Source organism: Podarcis bocagei (genome assembly GCF_964188305.1).
Source record: "Podarcis bocagei genome assembly, chromosome: 16".
NCBI classification, from domain to species: Eukaryota; Metazoa; Chordata; class Lepidosauria; order Squamata; family Lacertidae; genus Podarcis; species Podarcis bocagei.
This window is the reverse complement of record NC_138142.1, coordinates 42,559,029-42,566,652: the sequence shown is the minus strand read 5'-3', so window position 1 is coordinate 42,566,652 and position 7,624 is coordinate 42,559,029. Positions and strand designations below refer to the sequence as shown.

Genomic DNA, 7,624 nt, shown 5'->3' with positions numbered 1-7,624 from the left:
AACAAGATGGGCTGCGAAGGCAAGTCCCGGTTGCTTTCTGCTCTCCTCATCCCCATTAGTCCACGAGCCCCCAGAAGAGTCATTTGGCAAAGATGACAAACACACACCCAGTCCCTTTCAGGCTAATTGCTACTCTACCCTGGGAATTAAAAACAAGACAAAACACTTAAGATAGATCAGCGAGACACAATGAATTAGGAGATGCAGTAAGGTAGTTAAAAAAAACTCATTCGAGGTTCTTCACTCATGAGAAGCTGCTCTGTACCAAGTCAAGTCATTGTCTGCTGAGCTCCTGCTCCTTCCCCTCAAAAAAAGGCAAGTCCCCAGTCCTCATGGTTCTGATTTGAATAGAGGCATAGGAAGTTCCTTCTATACAGAGTTAGACCACTGGTCCCTCTCCTGCAGTGCTACCCACACTGACTGGCAGTGGCTCTGCAAGGTTTCAGGCAGAGAGTCTTGTCCAGCCTGAACTGGCAATGCCAGGGTTTAAACATGGGACCTTCTGCATGCAAAGCAGTTTACTTTAGTTAACAAAAGCCTGTGGGGTAGCTTAGTCAGTAGAGCATGAGACTCTTAATCTCAAGGTTATGGGTTCCAGCCCCTCAATCTTTGGGCAAAAAGACTCCCGCAACCCAGGGGATTGAACTAGATGACCCTCATCAGCAGCGCCACCTTGCGCTAAAGATTGAAGGGGGCTGGCGTCACATACATGTGATGTGTGCTTGTGACATCACGCATGCAACATGCAATATGTGCTTGGGAGAAGGCCGGATGCTGCACCGAGATACCCATGCTCTGTGGTTGGGAAGAGACAAGCGCTGCCCTGAGCCCCATGCAGGGTGGGATAATAATAATAATAATAATAATAATAATAATAATAATAACAATAATAATAATAATAATAATAATAATAATAATAATAATAATAATAATTATTATTATTATTATTATTATTATTATTATTATTATTATTACTATTTATATCCCACCCATCTGGCTGGGTTTCCCCAGCCACTCTGGGCGGCTTCCAACAGAATATTAAAATACAGTAATCCATCAAACATTAAAAGCTTCCCTAAACAGGGCTGCCTTCAGATGTCTTTTAAAAATAAGATAGCTGCTCATTTCCTTGATATCTGATGGGAGGGCGTTCCACAGGGCGAGTGCCACCACTGAGAAGGCCCTCTGCCTGGTTCCCTGTAACCTCACTTCTTGCAGGGAGGGAACTGCCAGAAGGCCCTCGGAGCTGGACCTCAGTGTCTGGGCAGAATGATGGGGGTGGAAACACCACTCCACACCCATGAGCCAGAGCACCCAGGACATTGGGCCTCCCCCCAAAAAATATTAAGGGGCCCCAAAACAGCTCAGCCCCCATTATTTCAGTCCTCGTGGTTCTGAACGAAGTGCTGTTGAAAGAGGAACCAGGAAGCTGCCTCATATCTAGGTAGACCAATGGTCTAGATACTTTAGTATTGTCTGTCCTGACTGGCAGTGGCCTTCAAGGGTTTCAGGCAAGGGACATTTTGACCCTACCTGAGGATGTCAGGGATCGAACCAGAGGGTTTTCTGCATGTCTAGCAGGCATGCCACACCTTAAGCTCTTCCCTTTCCTCCTTCTTTTCCTCAAGTGACAAGGAGCAAAGTCATTCTTGGCCCTGAGGCAGAAGAAGAAGAAGAAGAAGAAGAAGAAGAAGAAGAAGAAGAAGAAGAAGAGGAGGAGGAGGAGGAGTTTGGATTTGATATCCCGCCTTTCACTCCCCTTCAGGAGTCTCAAAGCGGCTAACATTCCTCCTTTCCCTTCCTCCCCCACAACAAACCCTCTGTGAGGTACGGTAAGTGGGGCTGAGAGACTTCAAAGAAGTGTGACTGGCCCAAGGTCACCCAGCAGCTGCATGTGGAGGAGCGGAGACGCGAACCCGGTTCCCCAGATTGCCAGACTACCGCTCTTAACCACTACACCACACTGGCTCTCCCAGTGGCTCTCACAGTGATTAGGAAGAAGGAGAGCCCCTTAAATTTGGGAGTGAGATCCCTCTAGTGGCTTCCTCTCGCACCATTCACAGTTTTTACTTGTGCTGCTCAAAAGTGGGAATGCTCACAAGTAGGGCATGAGGGACACGGGTGGCACTGTGGTCTAAACCACAGAGCCTAGGACTTGCCGATCAGAAGGTCGGCGGTTCGAATCCCCGCAACGGGGTGAGCTCCCGTTGCTCGGTCCCTGCTCCTGCCAACCTAGCAGTTCGAAAGCACAAAGTGCAAGTAGATAAATAGGTCCCGCTCCGGCGGGAAGGTAAACAGCATTTCTGTGTGCTGCTCTGGTTCGCCAGAAGCAGCTTAGTCATGCTGGCCACATGACCCGGAAGCTGTATGCCAGCTCCCTCGGCAAGTAAAACGAGATGAGTGCCGCAACCCTAGAGTTGTCCGCGACTGGACTTAACGGTTATGGGTCCCATTACCTTTACTTTGGGCATGAGGAGGTCTTGGGGGGGTTGCATTAACTTTTGAGGTGGCTAAAGTGTCTGTATAAGTCTCCTTGCTTGCATCTAACAAGTCTCTGTGGTTTGCATTCCACAGTCCATATTCCTACAGTGCAGAATATCCTGGGGGCAGTCAGAAGAACTAATAATAATAATAATAATAATAATAATAATAATAATAATAATAATTGTACCCCGCCCAACTGACTGGGTTGCCCAGCCAATCTGGATGGCTTCAAGCATATAGAAGGAATGGTGTTTTGATTCTATGACACTTAAAGAGTTGGTTGTTGAACAAACATTTGTGTTCCACCCATCCCATCTGTAGATTTTGACATGTCCAAACATGAAGCACAACTGAGTGTCTCTCCCCCCCCCTTTTTGGTTCATATGTGATTATTTTTCAGGACATTTAGATCTGAATATTGTGGGTTGTTATTATTATGGTGCTGGAGGAGACTCTTGAAAGTCCCATGGACTGCAAGAAGATTAAACCTCTCCATTAAGGAAATCTGCCCTGGAAGGAAAGATCCTGAAGCTGAGGCTCCAAGACTTTGGCTACCTCATGAGAAGAGAAGACTCCCTGGAAAAGCCCCTGATGTTGGGAAAGATGGAGGGCGCAAGGAGAAGGGGACGACGGAGGACGAGATGGTGGGACAGTGTTCTCAAAGCTATGAACATGAGTTTGACCAAACTGGGGGAGGCAGTGGAGGACAGGAGGGCCTGGCGTGCTCTGGTCCAGGGGGTCACGGAGAGGCGGGCACGACTAAATGACTAAACAACAACATTGTGGGGTAGTCATCAAAGCAAATGCTCTTAACTTTTTTCTTTCTTTTTTTAAGTCCTGGAAATTTTGGAGTCATCATGACATCTCATAGCAGAGAATCTCATAAATCAATTAAACTGCTACCAGTTCTACCAGAAAGGAGACAAAAATATTAATTTGGAGATCTAGGTTTTGCTACAGAGTATAGCTTTTTATTTATTGTGAGGCAGCGCTCCAGGTTTTGAAATTCTAGGAAGGGAACATTGTGTATAGTTGCACTGTACATAAACATCCCCCTTGAGTGCATGCAATAGCCCAAGTGGGAGGAACAGCCGGTGACTTAGACATCCCAAGAAAAAGGTGCAAATATTAAATACGGCAAAGGACAAAGCTTTTGAGTTCCCTCTTCCAAGAGACAAGATATGAGGTGCAATTTGAAAGGCCAGGTGGCAAAGCCTGATTGATGCCACACACAACTCTGGAATTCTGTTCCCGGGTTCTGGGGGTCTTCCAATGGCAGCCTCAGCAACATCAACAAGGGCCTTGCTTAGCGCATGGATCCACCGGGACACACTTTGAAGAGCATGAGCCGACGGCGACTGGGATGCACTGTGGCGGTGCGCAGACTGATTGACACGGATCAGGGCACTTTGCGGCGCACGGAGCCACCACCTGTGCACATGGTGGAGCACAGACAGAGGGTCCACACGGATCCACACATTTGGGGGCACATACGTCGCCACACTTGGGAGCACATGGAGGAGCGCAGACAGGAGCACAGGGGTCTCCGCCAATCTTAGCGCATGGACCTGAGCATGGTGGGGAGCAGACGGTCACGGACTGGCCAGGGGACTGCTGGACGATGCTCGGGCCACAGGACGCTGAACACGGGCAGACGTCTCCACATTTCACAGAGCCCTTCTGTCCACAGATTGGGGGCGGGAGGCAGGGCTGCTTGCACTGCTGGAATGGGCAAGCCATCTTTGATGGGTCCTCAGGAAAGTCTGTGGCGAGAAAAGCAAGAGAGAACAGATTCATGCTCCAGGCTTCACCCCTCTGTTTTTTGGACATTGGGGGGACCTGGACCTCAACCCCCAAAATTTTTGGAGCCCGTAAAGGACTTAGCCCCCAAGAGCCAGTGCCCCTGGTCTTTACATGTTCCTGTTACCTTTGGCTATGACAGAAGACACTCATCAGTGAAGAACTAAGATACATTTCAGGTCCTTTTCTCCTTTGCTTGCTTCAATAAAATCTATTTCTATCTCCCAAGGTCCACCAAGACTCAAATATGGACATATTTAAAGGATCCAAAGCTCCCTTTCTTCTCAGGAGTTTATATATCACATTACAGTGGTACCTCAGGTTACATATGCTTCAGGTTACATACGCTTCAGGTTACAGACTCTGCTAACCCAGAAATAGTGCTTCAGGTTAAGAACTTTGCTTCAGGATAAGAACAGAAATCGTGCTCTGGCGGCACGGTGGCAGCAGGAGGCCCCATTAGCTAAAAGTGGTGATTCAGGTTAAGAACAGTTTCAGGTTAAGTACGGACCTCCGGAACGAATTAAGTACTTAACCAGAGGTACCACTGTATTTTACTTTAGAAACTTGCATCCCACCTAATTTTTTAGAAAAAAACTCAGTGTGGTTCTCTAATCCAAACCACACCCATGATTAGAGGTATATCCCAATTTCCACCCAAAAGGATGATCAAAGTATCTGTCTGTCTCTGACTGACTGTCTACCTATCTCATTGCAGACTTAACAGAATTACTATTTCCACTGCTTTGAGTTAATAATTCATATGTGTCATGTTGTTGATAAATGACAAGAAAAATAAAATGATTAGATAAGGAGAGACTTATAGTTGAGCAGTTTTGGAGAAAGGTCACTCAGAACCCACCCATAAGAAACTGCTTGCACCAGCCCACCAACACCAGTCTTCCCTACACTGAACGACAGCAGCGTCCTGGGGTTTCAGACAAGCAGTCGTTCACAGCCCTACCTGGAGATGCTTCAGATTGAATGTGGGACCTAAAGCCAGCTGCTCTACGCCTAGAATAAGATCCCAGTCCTCATGGTTCTGAATAAAGGACTGATTTAAATGGGAACATTAAAAGATTCCTTATATATTAAGGTTACCAGATTTTTTTTCAAAGAATCTGGGGACACTTTTTTTTTTTTTGAAAAGAGAGAAAAAAGTTATTTAAAAAAGTTTTTGTTGTTTTAAAAAAAGAAGTAATATCTTCTCTTCTGTGGGCAGTTGGCCAGGTGGCTGGGTGCTCTCACTCCTGGCTCAATTTGGGTTTCAGGGGGGTCAGCGGTTCCCCCAGTTGACATGCCAGTCATCCCCGGTTCCCCCTCGGCAGCGGCAGTGGCTGTCTCAGCAGCCTGGAGCCAGCCTGGTAGTGCAATTGGCTCTGGCTGGCTTCAGGAGCTGCTTGCTGCCATGGCGCCCGCCATTTTGCCTCACCGGAAGTCCCCATATGATGTGTCTTGTGCCGTTCAACCAATCAAGCAACATTCATTCCCTACTAATAAATGTACAACGCTTAAAATATAAATCCGGGGACATTAAATGAAATCCGGGGACATTCCGGGGACAGATTTGTAAATCCAGGGACTGTCCCCGGGAAACAGGGATGTATGGTAACCATATTATATACCGGGTTTCCCCATTGGTCCATCTAGTTCTCTCTTCTCCATCCCGATTGGCTCTCCAGAGTTTCAGAGAGAAGCCTGCCTGGAGACGTCAGGGGTTGAACCTGAGAGCAATGCAAAGGATTGTGCCCTGCTATTCAGCTATGGCTCCTTCAAAGGACACAAGAAGTTTCCCTGCTGCACCTGACCAAAGGCTCATCTCATCCAGAATCCTGTTCTCCTTCCAGCAGCCAATCAGATTCCTCCAGGAAGGCCACAGGCAGGACATGAAGGCAAGAGCCCTTCCTCAGTGTACATAAGACCATCAGAGAAGCCCTGCTGTATCAGGCTGAAGGATCTAGCCCAGCCTCCTGTTCTTGCAGCAGCCAAATGCCCCCAAGAACCTAGAAATCTAGGTAGACTGCCTGTGGACCTGGAGGTTCCATACGAACATCAGACTACTCCTGCCGCTGAATCAGGCCCAAGAATCTAGCACTCCGTTCTCACAGCAGTCTGCCTGCAAGCCCACAAGCAAGCGGAACACAAGCACAACAGCACAAACGCTTCCTCCAAGCCACCTCATGCAGTCCATAAACCATGGGAGCAGGGGATACAAATCAACATCGTGTGCCGAGAGACTCACCTAAATGGATCGCCAACCAAAAGCCAAAGAGAGTCAGTTCAGGAGTAACAGCGAGCAAGCTGGTTTTATATGGTTTCGTTCAACTGGGTTCCGGAAATGATGCACCCCGAGGGGGTGAAGCATGCGTTCCTCCCACACAACTCCAAATTGCTTGTTTGGGTTGCTATTTACTCAGGGAAACCTCCCAATCTTAAGGGCTACCACATGACGACAAGCTTCCTTTTTTGTGAGAAGCGGGTGGAATTCCATGGAATGTTATGGGGCAATGGAAATACAGTTGGGCTGAGTTGCGGGAAACATGCTAGGAGGAGGAAGATGATGATGATGATGATGATGGTCCTGCCTTTTCCCCAAATTGGGACTCAAAATGGCTTACACAAAATGAAACAGCACAGATAAGATAACGAAGACGTACAAAAGATGGTTGATAAAAAGTAATTAAACTCTAATAGAGCCTTATTTAAAAAACCCACATTCATTAAAACACAGATAACAAAAGCAGCACGGTACTATTAGAAGCCCTTTAATAAAAAGAAACTTGTTCCCAAAAGTTTGTTAGAATAAAACAGTCTTCTCCTGCCAGTGGAAGGACAACAAGGAAGGAACCAATCTGGCTTCTCTAGGGAGAGAGTTACAAACTCTGGGAGCAGCCATTGAGAAGGCCTTCTTCTGCGTCCCCACCAAGTGGGTCTGTGAGCGTGGTGGGACTGAGAGAAGGGCCTCCCCTGAAGATCTCAAAGCCCAGGAAGGTTTGTATGAGGGGATGTGATCCATCAAATAGCAGGGACTTAAGTCATATGAGAAGAATCCAATCTAAAGACAGTCTTCAGTCACACCATACTTTGAAACCACTAGGGTGACACTTGAAACAGCAATGGCTTCCTCCCAAAGAATTCTGGGATGCTTGTGAAACATGGACCACTTATAAACGCCATCTCCAACTCCTCAAAAGATTCCATTAATGGTGTTTCCGAAAAAATTACACATCACTTGGGAAGACAGGCGAACTAAAGCCAGTGTACTGGAAGAAGCAAAGATCACCAGTATTGAAGCAATGATTCTTCAATATCAGCTTTGTTGGACTGCTCATGATGTGCG

The 7,624-nt window shown here is 47.1% G+C and overlaps 1 long non-coding RNA gene across 1 annotated transcript; it reads right to left on the bottom strand.

Moving 5' to 3' along the window:
- Positions 1-3,419: 3,419 nt before the first annotated feature.
- LOC308575333 lies at positions 3,420-6,774 on the bottom strand. Its single transcript, XR_014002780.1, has 2 exons — positions 6,527-6,774; positions 3,420-4,247 (listed from the first exon to the last, which is right to left on the bottom strand). It is a non-coding gene; the product is annotated as an uncharacterized lncRNA (long non-coding RNA).
- Positions 6,775-7,624: the final 850 nt, after the last annotated feature.